Source organism: Diceros bicornis, chromosome 12 (genome assembly GCF_020826845.1).
Source record: "Diceros bicornis minor isolate mBicDic1 chromosome 12, mDicBic1.mat.cur, whole genome shotgun sequence".
NCBI classification, from domain to species: domain Eukaryota; kingdom Metazoa; phylum Chordata; class Mammalia; order Perissodactyla; family Rhinocerotidae; genus Diceros; species Diceros bicornis.
In genome coordinates this window covers 9971329-9985744 of record NC_080751.1, presented here as the reverse complement: position 1 = coordinate 9985744, position 14416 = coordinate 9971329, and the positions used below count along the sequence as shown (strand labels likewise).

General features: G+C 37.3%; 1 protein-coding gene across 3 annotated transcripts in view; it reads left to right on the top strand.

Moving 5' to 3' along the window:
* Window positions 1-309: 309 nt before the first annotated feature.
* CTNNA2 (catenin alpha 2) overlaps window positions 310-14416 on the top strand; it is a 1068899-nt gene continuing 1054792 nt past the window's right edge. For all 3 annotated transcript variants that reach the window (XM_058550823.1, XM_058550821.1, XM_058550822.1), the window contains exon 1: window positions 310-456. The gene's annotated coding sequence lies outside the window, so the exon portion shown is untranslated. The remainder of the gene's footprint in view (window positions 457-14416) is intronic.

Sequence of the window (14416 nt, the reverse complement as noted above, 5' to 3'; positions counted from 1 at the left end):
CCTGCGGCGCGGAGCCAGCCTCGCCTCCCCAGCTCCGCCCCCGCCCCGCCCGCTCGGCGCTCCCCAGGCCGCGCGCCCGCGTCCCCCCCTACCCCGTGCCTCCCCGAGCCCCGCGGAGCCACGGAGGCCGCGGAGGCGCGCGAGCGAGCAAGCGGCCGCGCCTGCGCACTGGCCGCCTCCCCTAGCGGCGATCCGGGCCGCTGCCGCTCGCGCTTGGGCAGGACGCGGGGCGGGCGGGGGGAGGGGGGAGCGGCTTCGCTTCCAGCCCCGAGTGAGGCGGAGACCCGGGCTGGCGGGCGGAGCAGGAGGTACCGCACCTCGGCCAGAGGCGGCTGCGGCAGCTGCTGCCCTCGTTCCCGCCGCCGCCTCTCCAGTTCCTTCTGTGATTATCCCTCCAGCTGCTGGGGAACCGGCGAGAAAGAGGAGGAGGCGAGAAACTCCCACCGACCCACAGAGGTGAGTCCCGGACAGAGCATCCTCCATCCTTGCCTCCCTCCCTCTCTGCCTCCCTCCCATCCTCTCTATCCTCCCCTCCCTCCCCGCTCCCCAACCCGCCCGCCCTCATCCTTCCCAACATCCCTCTCTCCGCTCCCCTCCTTTCTCCCTTCCAGCCTTTCTTTCATCCTTTTCTTCCTCTTTCCCAGCCCCACTTCCTTCCCACCCTTTCTTTCTTCCCTCTCTTCCTTTCAGCCACTCGCCCTAGAGCGCAGCTCTGCATCCCTTTCCTCTTGTCTCCATCTCTTTTTTTCCCCCTTCTTCACCCCTTCCCCGGTGGGAGATCCCTTGCCTGCTACAACTGTCCGGATTCAGGGGCTTCCAGAAAATTGGGCACGTATACTGAGAGACACACTCTTGCACAGCTGTTGCCCAGCAGGTCCCTAAATTATTTGGATTAAGGGTCAAGTTGGATAGAGTATTGGGAACTGGAAGGCGAAGAGGGTCGAGGAAGAATCTGTGGATTTGTGCTGTATTAGGGTGGGGGTGGGGAGGGTTGCCACTTAAACATGTTGCCAACACCCCCCACACGCCTCTTTAGCGGCTGCTTCTTTCCTCCTGGGAATTACATATTCCCAATGTGTGTCTCACTGATTTAAAATCTAGCTTTCCCTGCTTTGATTGTCTCTGTGAGAAGCCACAAGGAAAGAAGAGAAGAGAGGAAGAGGGGAGGGGAGAGGAAGGGTGGTGGCAGTGGATGTTTGTATCCTTTTCCCCTAGGCCTCTTTGGATTGATATTTTCAAACGACCCGCCTAATATTTGGCTTGGAATTGAACCCATGTGTCCGTAGTCTTGTCACTATCTACTTCAAAGGCAGAAACTCTCTAAACTTTAATGCGTGTGCTCTACAGCATTATTTATGGAATGTTTTGGTCAATATAGAAAACACTAAGGTAGACTGATTTGGGAAAACAGGAAGCAAAAGAGTGGAAGAGATGCACTTTTGTTCATTATGGGTTAACTTCTAAAGGAGGACAATGGATAGACAATTTTGGAGTAATGGGGTTATACTCCACAGGCTTATAAATATACCATTTTGATGGCATTAGCTGTATTATAGCCTTTCACAGGTATCCCTACCCCTTCTCATCCACCTTACAGGAATTTTGAAGATGTTGGAAGAGAAACATACTGTGTGATTCTGTTTGTGGTTTACACCAATGGAAAAATTGAATTAGCTCCAGGACCATTATCAACAATTTAAGATTTCAGTTGGTTTTGCACCACTTATTTTCACCAAGTGATATATTTTACTTTGCTTTCTTTAACTCATACTCTAAGCCCTTCTATTATACGTATTAATAGTAATTTGGCATTCTTCCTTTTTGAAAGCATTGCTGCTGAAAAGTTTATTTATACATGGCGTGACAGCCATGCCTCAGAATGTTTAGTGTGTTCATCATTTCAGAAAGGTCCAACAAACAGTTTAAGTATAAATCAGAAATGGAGTATTTAGAAGCCTGTATTTTGCCCTGTCTATATTCTGCTTTAAAAAAAAAACAACAAAAAACAAAAACTGTAATATCTATAGAATAGCTGTGTTTTATGTTTAATGAGTGCATGGGGAGGGACTGAACCTAATGGTGGATTTAGTGAAGCTGCCAGTAATAAACTATGCTGTGGAGCAAATTATTGACTTTTTTTCTTTTCATTTAAATTATTATACACCAGTAGTGCAATATGCACTGTTGCATTTTATGGGGATGTATAGTAGGAGTTGAGATGAAGAGAATTACCTTCCAAAGTGATTGAGTGCTGATTTGATGAAGAGCTGATACAATTAATCATCTGAATCAGTTTTTGGAAAGTGTGTGATGTTAGGAATGATGGACCCACCCCTTGCCCCAACTCCCCTTGGTAGGAATTTAATTCCATTAATGGCTTGGCTGACTTTTAAGCCATGTGGCAGAAGCTTGGTTAAATTATCAGTGTTACCAACATCCTGATGCAGAATTGCAATCAACCCTGTCTGTAGTTAAGTGGTGACATTACTTAATAGTGAACACAATTGTAGTAGGGGTGTTTGTTGTTGTTGTTGTTCCTTTTCCTGGAATGCCTGAAGCTAGTGAAAGCCTTTGGTAGTAATTATGTATGAATGTAATAAGTAAGTTTTATCCTAATTTACTTTCAAATGACTTTTTCCCTTCCAACATCTCTACTGATCATTTTTTGTGGGGCTTCGTAGTTGTAAGTGTGGGTAGGAGGCAGCTCAGTCCCTTTATTTATTTCAGTTTTGCTACACAGAGTGATGTGGGTGTATGCCTCAGTTTTTAATACTGTACTTACTATTGAAAGAAGGGTACCTTTTATTTGTCTCCTTTGTAAACATTTGTCCACTTAGTGAAAACAAAGTATACCAGGTAATTCAAGAATAGAAAATAAAATAACATTTGTTTACAGCACAATTTTGAGAGATGAGTAAAATTAATATGACATGAAATAAAAGAGGAATTAGTATCTTAAAAAAAGCAGCCTAATACTCTGACCATAATCCAGTTTACAGATAAAGACTGACTTCCTCTGAAGAATTTCATTTCTAGAAGCTTCTGCCTTTAATTGACTGAACCTTTAAGAATGTATGGTACAGATAAAGACCCAACAGAACATCTTATGGCCCCTTAGGAGATATTCTGGATACATTCTCCTGTGCCTTCCTCCCTCAGAGCTCTTAAAACCTGACCAACCCTACGCTAAGTGGGATGAGGTATTGGAAAGAAGTAAACTCACTCTCTGTGACGTTAGCTTACAGTCTAGTTGAGGAGAACAGGTATTTGCATGAGGTCATATTTCACAATGGCAAAGAACAAGATCTTTGGAGAGAGCTTTAGACTTGAGTGCATGCTCTACTTAAGAAGTAGAGTGTCGTGCCCTTGTGTGCTCTTGAAGTCTTTTTCCTCATCTACGAAATGGGAATTATGGTAGACTCTGATTCATGGGATTGCATTAAGGGTTAAATGTGTTAAGCATAGTACTTGGTACAAACATCGTATGTATTGGGTACCATTATTATAATTAGGAGAAATGATTTAAAAACAATCCAAGATAATATATGATTGTGTACTGGAAAGAAATGAAGAGCAAGTGTTAGAGGAATTCTGAAGAAGACAGATATCCATGTAGCCAGAGAAAGATTATATTCAGGAGTAGTACTGGAGCTTGCACAGAGACTCCTGGGAAGGGTTTCGTGTAGGGTGGGTACCACAGCTGGAACAAAAGCAGAAAGAGAATAGGAAGCCCAATGTGTTTGGGAAGACTGTGTACTGGGGTATTTGGTATACTGGTGAGTGTATTAAAAAGTATTAAACATATATAGTCAGAGTAATTAGACAGTCCCAAGTGATTGGACAGCTTGTTGTAGTGTGGGATCCATTTCATCACAGAACGTTCAGCTACCCAGAGGAGCTTGTCTTAGTTCTTTGTTTCACCGAAAGCCCCATCCCAAGACACAGAAGCCAAGGTCTCTGTCACAGTGAGGACCCAGAGTATTCTTTTTATCTCTTTTCTTTAAACTTTGAGCCAGAGAGAAAATTTGACCTTTCTCAACAACAAAAATTTAATATTGTGATTATCACAACTTTTTCTTATTTTGTCTGAAGCCACAAATATTCAAGGACTATATCTTGGAGAATAATAAGCAGGATTATTTTATTTTCACATATATGAAGCCAGTGATTGTTAGGGTAAGTGTATTTCCAGGGAGTTGATTTTTATTTCATTGTTGACTTTTCCTAATTATCACAGTTCATTTTTTTTGGTGTTCAAGATTGTTAATGATTGCAATTGGATTATGCTCTTTAAAGTGTTTTATTGGGAGACTAAAGTGTGATGACGCAGGGTCTGTTTGGGAATGTGCACTGAGCAAGTTAAATATCTGCCCAGTGTGGGGTGACAGTTGCTCACTGGCTGTCTGTTGGTACATCTTTATTTTTGGTTGGTGTTTGTTAACTATTTTGAAATATATATCCATTAATTATTTATCCAACAGCATAAGTGATATGAATTGAGTTATTTTATTAAAAAAAAGGTTTCTAGAACATTTTACCTGCAACTTACAAGTGTCAGTATTTATGGGCTCATGTTTAATCCATTTTAAATGATACACACAATTTCATTGCTTTCTCCAAAATAGTAAAATACTCTTCTTATATTTATTTTTTTGTTGTTCTAATAATATACAAAATTGATCTTATGAATATTATCATAGAATATATAGTTATAAACAAGAATGTATTTCTAAAAGCTAGCAGTTTAACATACCATAAACTGTAGCATTTTTATTTTCTATTTTGAGATTTTTCTCAATATTCTGGTGTTCTAAAGATTCAGCAGATCTAAATAAAACATTTTCAAATGGCTCACTTTTACTCAGTTCCATATTAAAACACTGGTGATTTTTGACAAACTTTTCTTTTAGTCATTTGTATTTTCCTCATAAGTGAATTTTTACCTTGGAAATGAATTCTAACTCAACCACAAATATGCATTCTACAACTCATTGAGATTATTACTTGTAATACATTATAAAAAACACAAAGTGATAGTCTGACATTATAAAGCTTAATTTTATGGGGCTTTTATTCCTTTTTATTTAAAGGCTGTATCTGTGTATACAACTCTTAGCTATTATTTTTCAGATGTGAAGATAATGTGCGTTAACAGGAGTGAAAAAAGCAATTGCGTCCCCCATAAGTTAAGGTGGTGACCAAATGGAGAGACAAAATGAATTAATTTTGTTTCATCTATTGAGCTGAATAATTTATAGCTGCCTGTTCAGTTAGAGGTTTTCTATATTTTTGCTGTCATGCTGATACAATCCATGTTTTAGTTGTTTTAAACCATGTATATTTATGTGTATATATTTCAGTTAACAGTCTTTAAAACTGGATCGTGGATGAAAAAACATATTTGTAAAATCAGATGTTGGTTTTTCAGTATCTTGGTATTTTGTTTGCTTGGCTTTTTAGGGGGAGCCAAGTGATACAATACTTGTAGGAGTTTCCTGAGAGGATAGAGATCCAAACGAAGTAATATCCCAACTTGCCCCAGTGTTCCTACATGAAATGAATGGAGATGCCACCAAGGTTGGGGTAAAATGAATAATTTAAAATTTTAAGATCCCACGGGCTCTAGAACGGTAAAAGAAAATTAATAGGACACTTTTGATATGTTCATGTTGTATAAATTGGGCTTATGTTGTTCATTACATATCTGTAGTAAATCCAAGATCTTTTTTTATGGTGCCTTGATGTTTCACAACTAAAGCCTTGAACTCTTAGTGGAGATGTATCAGTTTTCCCACAACCTACCTAGAAATTGTTAATGATTGGGTAGGTTGATAATGACTCTGTAGATGACCGAAGGATCTGATGTTCATCTGATTTTAATTGTGATTAGACAAGGGTTTGGTGGGAATCCAGTCTTCCAAGTTTTTCTTAAATTCATAGGGCCTGAAGCAGTTGTTAAATATCATGAATCCATCTTTCAGTAATGAGGTAGAAGTGTCCATTCACTATCTCACAAAGAGCTAATTGTCCTCAACTATTTCTAGGAAAGAGTATCCCACAATTCTTGAGGGTTTACTACTTGTCTTCATTTTCTTTCATCAGGCATTAATACCTGCCAGAATAATTTCCCAAAATATGCTTTTTTCCCTCTAATATGCAGAGATGGTGTAAAGAAGTATATACAGAACTCATTGGAAAAAAATGTCTGCATCTAAATTTATCCTTCTATTAACTTATGCTTTCTATGTATTTTTTTAATCATATTACCTAGAATGAATTCATTCAAAAGGTATTTTTTTAAATACCTGATCTGTGCAGAGCATTGGGTTAGAGATTATAATTTTATAAAAACACTTAATCAGGAATCGGGACACCTAGGTTCTTCCTCCAGGTTTTCAACCAACCAACTAGTTAGTTACGTGACTAAACAAGCCTCAGACTCTCCAAGGCCTGTTTATTTAATCTGTATTTTCAGTGACTTGGACTAGATGATATATAGAGTGTCTTCTAACTATAAAATTCTATGATTCTACATGTGAGTTTCCCTTAAAATGTCAAAGCATAATGATTTATTTCTCACTGTGTCCCATTTGTTTTTTCCTTTGGAAAACATACACTGCTGCTACATGAGGGAAACCTTCACCATAAGTGGTATAGGCTTTACCTTTCCCAAGTAAATTGCAAATTTAGCTTTACAGAGTCTCTGGGCCAAGGGAGAACTAAGGAACATTTCCCTTTCTCACCTCTCCCTGTTTTTTTTCCTCTTTTTGGCGAGGAAGATGGTCCCTGAGCTAACATCTGTGCCAATCTTCCTCTATTTTTTGTATGTGGAATGCCGCCACAGCATGGTTTGATGAGCGGTGTGTAGGTCTGTGCCTGGGATCCAAAACCATGAACCCCAGGCTGCGGAAGTGGAGCGCGTGAACTTAACCACTATGCCACTGGCCCGGCCCTTCTCTCCTTTTTTAAAATCCTTCTTGGGCTGGAGGTACAAGTCAGTTGCTACCTCCATTTAGGGACTAGCCCAGTGCACAATCGGCTTGTTTGAGTAATACCACTGCCTTTGAAAGACTATATGGCATTTAGAATAAGATAATATTCATTTAAGAAGTTATACATACTCTAAGGTTCATATTTTTGCCTCAGGTGCAGCAAAGTCTTGCTTATACCCTAAATCCCACCCCATAGGACTGTGTGACCTCCAGTCTTTCTACTAATCTAGCTCCAAATTCCCATTAAAATTTTTTATAATCAAATTTGTTGAGGTATATTTTGTGTATAACAAAGTGCATCCATTTTAAGTGCTGTTGTGTGTTGACAAATATACTTCTGTAACCACCACTGCAATCAAGATATAGAATATTTCCATCGCCATAAAAAGTTTCCTTCTGCTTGATCTGCTTTCTGTCTCTATAGATTAGTTTTTCCTGTTCTAGAAATGGATATAGATTGAATCATAGAATATGTACTCATTTTGATCTCCTTCTTTCATTGAATATAATGTTTTTGAGATTTGTCTATGATTTTGAGTATATACACTTCTATAGGAGAAGAAAATATAGGAGAAAATCTCTGTGATATGGGGTTAGGCAAAGATGTCTGAGAGAGGACCCAAAAAAACACTAATTATAAATTTAAAAGAAAAAAAAAAACCTAAACTTTATCAAAAAAATAAAACTTTTGCTCTTCAAAAGGCACAAGATTTTCTAGATCTATATTTCTCTATTTCTATCTCTATATATCTGACAAAGGGCTAATAGTTCTAATTGTATATAGAACTCTTGCCTTTCAATAAGAACACAGAAATCTAACTAAAAAATGAACAAAATCTCTGAAGAGATATTTCACAAAAGAAGATATACAAATGGCCAATGAGCACATGAAAAGGTGTTTAACTCCATTATTCACCCAAATAACGAAATTTAAAGACCACAATATGATACCACTGTACAAACACTAGAGTGGTTACATTTGAAAAGACTGACAATACCAAGTTTTGAAGAGGATGTAAAGAAACTGAAACACTCATACATTGCTGGTGGGAGTGTAACACTTTGGGAAACAGTTTGGCAGTTTCTCTTAATGTTAAAAATAGTCTTAGCATACAGCCCTGAAATTCTGCTCCCAGGTGAAATGAAAACATGTGCACAAAGACTTTTACATGAAAGTTAATAGCAGCTTTGCTCATAATAGCTTCAAACTAAAAACAGCCCAAATATCCGTCAAATTCCCATTTTAAAGTTACTCTTTCGAAATAGAATACAAAGTGGCTGATATGTTTTTTTAGAGATGTACTGTTTACTATATAGAGATTGGCAGCAGAGAAAACTGAATACATTCAAAAAGATTTGTAAAAGCGACAAGAAATCCAGAGGATGGTCGGCTCCAGGTGTCGGACCAAGGCTTGGCTTCCCCTCAATGCCTTTCTCTCAACTCTGCCTCCTCTATGTCTAGACCTCATCCTCAGCAAGTGGTGTGATGGCTACTGCAGTTCTAAGCACACCGTCATGCAGCACAATGTCCCTTCCAGAGAAATGAGGAAACCTTTTCCAAAAGTCCTTCCTTACCTTTTCTCGCTGGCCAGCACTGGATCACATGGCCATGCCCAGTCTAGTCAATAGCAAGGGGAAAGGGAATACCATGTGTGATAGGCTTTGAGTAATCAGGATCCACTTTCTGGGGCTGGGGCTGGGGTCAACTTTCCCTGAAGCCCATGGCTGTGTGGAGGAAGTGACAGGGATAGATGAGTGGAATGGCAGTTCTGTTAAGAAAAGAGAAGGGGAAAATGAATGTCTGGTAAGCAAGCAGCAGTGTTTGTTACAGTTTGATTTAGAGGCCTGCCATGATGTTCTCAGTCTTGTGGGAAGGAGATTGAAGCAGAAAGCTAGGATTGTAGTCTCAGCTTGTTATTGTGGGAATGTGTGCAAAAACAGGTGACAGAGGGTACCCTAGGAAAAGAGGAAGAAGAAATTTAGTTCCTAGCCCACAGCATCAACAGGATGGGGAGGGATTCTAGATCCAAGGGAATTATTCAAAGTAGGCAAGTATACAAATAGTGACAAGCAGAGCCAGGAGCGCTGGGGCCCATGGAGTTGGGACAGGAGGCAAAAGGCAGTGCTGGCAGTGGTCTGGAATCCAGGCAGGCAGACTCGATTGCAGTTTGCCCATCTGTGAAATCAGGACCTCAGGCAAGATTTTCATGTTTTGCTTGTTAAGGCAGAAGTTAAAACAGTAATTATTCTCTTTTTTTTTTAAGGTGTTCTCAACCACTTTAGATTCTAACTATGTGAAGGAGAGGAGCCATGCCTTTGTTTTTTCTAATATTCCCCTGTTACAATACTGGGCCTGCATCGGTTCCTTAGTAAATCCTATCTGATTGAATTAAGTCTCTGAACTCATTCTATTTGAACAAATCCTACACATTTCTCGTTAAACAAATGTAGTGTTCATTCATCAAATACTTTCTTACAAGTTATTAAAGCCCCTGTTTTGGGGTGGATCCATATATGAGTAAGATAGTAGTACTTTACCTTGTGAGTTGACAATCTGGTAGGCAGTTTAATACCAGAAAGAATACGATAGAGTGTGTAGTACAGTGTGGTGCTGACTCCACAGTGTCATGGGTCAAAAGTTCAGGTGGACACAGAATCAGAAACATTGTTCTAGCAATGGGTGGGAGAGAGATGGAGGGGATGACCTTGTACTGTATTAGTACTTTTCAGTTCAGTCCTGCCTTGGTCTGGGAACTGGGACAGGGCTGAGCCCGCAGGGAGATGGTATCAATGTGCACAGCAGTGGGAGAGGTGAGGGCACATCCAGGAGAACTGAAGCTGGGATGCTGATCTCTGCTCAGTAGGCAGCTGAAAAGTGAGACTGCGGGGAAGGGGAGAGGCTGGGAGTAGAGAAATATTTTGGCATTATCTGGATAGAGATATCTCAAGAATGCAATAATAGAAGATACATCGTCGAAAAAAGAACATGTTTTGTCTTCTACGCTTGCAGCAATAGATGCCCATTGTACAACATCTAGAAAACAACCAGAAGAAAGAAACTTGAAAATAAAAATTACCGCCGTCCAATTGTCCAGTGAACATTTGGTGAATTTCTAGGTTTTTATACCCCATGAGTATATCTGAGTTTATCAAGTAGAGGTCTTTTTAAAGCATAGCTGAGATCATAGTGTATATAATTTTGTGTCCTGTTTTATTAACTAAACATATCTAAGGATTTCCTGGGATAATAAAAATTTTTCCTCCACATTAATTTCTATGTAATATACATTGATTGGAATTTAAGTTTCCAGTTATCTACAGAGATAAAATGTTTGCACTGATCTGCCTTCAAATTTGCGCTGTGTCTTGGCCAGGAGATTGACTTTGGGAGCCCCAGGAGAGTGCCTCAAAGATGTAGGTGGTCAATGTCTATATAGCGAGACATTTTTTTTTATATTTACTGAAATGGTAATGTGGTGTTCTATACCTCATTTTCACTTCACGTATAGTTTAGTTGGTAACATGAGTATATACACTATTATTTTTTAACTGCTGCCTATTATTTTATAGTGTGGTTGTACCGTGGTTTATTTAATCCCTACGTTTTCATAGACTTTGAGTTTGTTCTTGCTATTTTGCTATTTCACACAATGCTGTGGTGAACATCCTTATATAGGTTTCTTGTCCACATGTACTAGTATATTTTTTTCAAGGGTTGACTGATAATTGTAATTTTGCGGTCATGAAGTATGTGCATTTTTGATTTTAATAGTTGATGCCTAATTGTCCTTCAAAATGGTAGCACCAGTTTACATTCCACCAGCAGATATGAAAGTACATATTTCCTTACCATTTTGCTAACCCATGATAATTTTAAACTTGTAAAAGTTTACCATGAATAGGTGAGAATGATATTTCTCTGTTACATGAATTTGTTTCTCTGATTTCTAGATAGGTTGGTTATCTTTTCATTTGTGTTTTGGCCTAATGGCCTAATGTTTTGCTTCTGCTGTGATGAGTATGTTTTTATCTTTATCCATGTGCTTCTTCTGGATTATTTATCTTATTTTAATTTATGGGACTTATTTATATTCTCTGGGTATGAAGAAATGTGTTGTTGCTTCTGAACCAATGATATACTGTTATAAGTATTATAGCTTATAGAATGTTGTAATACCCAGTAGGTGATGATTTTTCATTTTCTGAAGTTCCTTATCTATTCTTCAGAGGGATATGATAGCAAGTTTATCAAATTTCATAAATAACACCCTTGGGTGTTATTTTAACTAGTATTTTATTTTAACTAGTATGGTATTTTAACTAGTATTGTATTTAATTTAAGATTATTTGATGGAGAAGTAATAGCTTTCATAATGTTTCCATTGGCATGTCTCCTCGTTTATTAAGGTCTTCTTTTTTATGTCCTTTAGTATAAAACATTGTTTTCTTCATAGAAGAAAGTCTTTCTCATTTCATGTTGAGTTTATTACCATCTTGTTTGTAGTTTCTATGGCTGTTGGGAAAGGGATTATTTTTCTTTTACATTTTCTAAAAGGTTATTGCTGACGTAGAAATTATTCCGTTTGATTTTTTATTTGGTCTTGTATCCAGTCACCTTGTTGAAATACTTTATTAGTTCAAAAAATTTGTTCTTTTTCTTGTATTTTTCTTACTTAGTATGTTAAGATAACAGTTTATGGTTCAATTATATATATATGAGAATGATAAAATATAATACTCATTTTTTTCTTTTAGTTTTCTTCTAATTTTAAATTAAAAGTATTTTTCTTGTAACTTAGATTTAGTGTGAAGAGTCATTCTTCATATATGAAATACACTATACTGTGGTCTAAACACACCTTTTGTTTTTAAAATTATTCTCAATATCTGTATCTCCCACAGTAACCCCAACACATTATTATATTTATACCAATATCACTATATTTGTAAACCTTTCTCTTTAGAGTAAGTGCAGTGTATCCATGGATTTCATACACTCACTTCCAAATATTTACTTGGCACTTTTCTAGGCCTTCATGAATATTTCATAGTGATGAATTATTTTTTTTATGTGACTCTTGAAAGGCATGGGCTATGTCTTTTCTAGATCTTGGATTAGTTGAGTGAGCAGTGTTCAGATGATGGTAACATGCTTATGATAATGCTCATGATATTAACTTTAAAAAATTTATCTAAATGACTTTATTCTTTGGCTGTCTGATACTTTACATATTGTTTTGTCATCATTTTGTATTGAAGCTGTTACGCTGCATACCATCTCCATCCTACATTCTGCATTGTTTTTTAGAATTGGGTAAGTACTAAGACAGCAGCCAGTTCAGCACCACTAAGAAGCTTTGAAAGTCCAGTTCTTGCCCAGAATTTAATTTTTTTGCACTAGATCTTTTTCAAACTTCAGGAGAAGCTTAACTTTGGTCTTATTATCGTGATCTTCTTTTATCATGAAAAATGGTTATTTTAAATGGAAACCTTTCACTAATTCTGCACATTGAGAAAATGGGCAAATTGCCTTCAGTTGTAATTATTCCTCTGGTCTAGGCTTTATGCATACATATCATTATTGATTTATCATTAATGAACCCATCACCTTAAAGTCCTGTGATCCACACTAAGATATTATAAGTAGATGATATAAATTTGCTATTGACAACAGAGATTTTTCTCTGTAGAATACTAATTGAGTATGGATGTGAAATTAGTAGCAAGTGGCAAGTCTTGATTTATAGAATTGTAAGATGTTTTATTATTGCTGAAACACCAAATCTAGTTTTTAAAAATGTGTTAACTTTATGATAGTTCTGTTTTTTCCTAAAGAATTACACAAATAAGAGTTACGATAATACTGATATCATAAGTCTGAATAAAGATATCAGTGAGCAGCATGTAGCTGTTTTTCGTTCTAGCTTACTTGAATAATATAAGTTAGATCTATTTATCTGATGAAATTTTCGTGATGCTTGGCCACCTTTGGAAAGAATTTTGTTTGCTGCTGCTGTTATGAATAGCTGACCTCTTAAATCCGGGTGTGTTACATTTTATTGTTGTTCTCATCTTATGTTGCAGAGTTGCTCTTAACTAAAACACGTTAACGTATAAAAATAAATACTCCTGTTTGAGTATTTATTTAAAATATTTTATATCGAAATTATAAATATGTGACGTTGCAAAAAGTTTTATCAGGTAGAATGTTAACTTTGAACAGATTTTATTTCTATTCTTATTATAATTATAAAACAACCTATACTGTTACTATTTTGCCTTTCATCCAAGAAAGTACAAATGTTTAGTAATGGAAAAATATCAGAGACTTGTATACTGCAAATTCCAAAGCATCATTGAAAGACATTAGAGACCTAAATACGTGCAAAGACATTCATGTTTACAGATGGGAATACTTAATATTGTTAAGATGGTAGTATTCCCCAAATTAATCTACAAATTCAATGCTATCACTATCAAAATCTCAGCGGCCTTTTTTGGTAAATTGACAAACTGATCCTAAAATTCATATGGAAAGAAAAAATAGCCATAAACAGTTTTCAAAAAGAACACACTTGGAGGATTCACACTTCTCAGTTTCAAAACTTACTACAAAAGGACAGTAATCAAGACTACCAGCTGCTGGCGTAAGCATAGACATGTAGAGCCGTGGAACAGAATTGAGCATCTGTAAATAAACCCATACATTTATGCCCAATTTATTTTTCAAGAAGGGTGACAAGGCAATTCAATTGGGGGTTAAGTAGTCTTTTCAACAAATGGTACTGTGGCAACTGAATGTTTACGTGCAAAAGAATGAATTTGGACCCCTATCTCACCCCGTGTAAAAGAATAACTCAAAATGCACCATAGACCCAAATGTAAGAACTAACTATAAAACTCTTAGAACAAAAGTTGGTATAAATCTTCTGACCTTGGATCAAGCAGTGGTTTCTTAGATATGAAACCAAAAGCAAAAGCAACAAAAGAAAAAAATAGATAAATTGGACTTCATTAAAATCAAAAACTTTTGTGCATCAAAAGATACCATCAAGAAAGTGAAAAGACAACTCACTAAATAGGAGAAAATATTTACAGTAAGAGTCTAGCATCCAGAATATCTAAAGAACTATTATAACTAAATAATGAAAAGATAAATACCTAAATAAAAAATGGGCGAAAGACTTGAATAGATATTTCTCCAAAGAATATATACAAATCACAAATAAGCACATGAAAAGATGCTCAGCGTCATTAATCACTAGGTAAATTCAAATCTAACCTGCACTGAGATACCTATTCATACCCACTAGGCTGGCTCTAATAAAAAAGAGAACACTAACAAATGTTGGTGAGGCTGTGGAGAAATTGAAATCTTCACAGATTGCTGGTGGAACTGTAAAATGGTGCAGCCACTTTGGAAA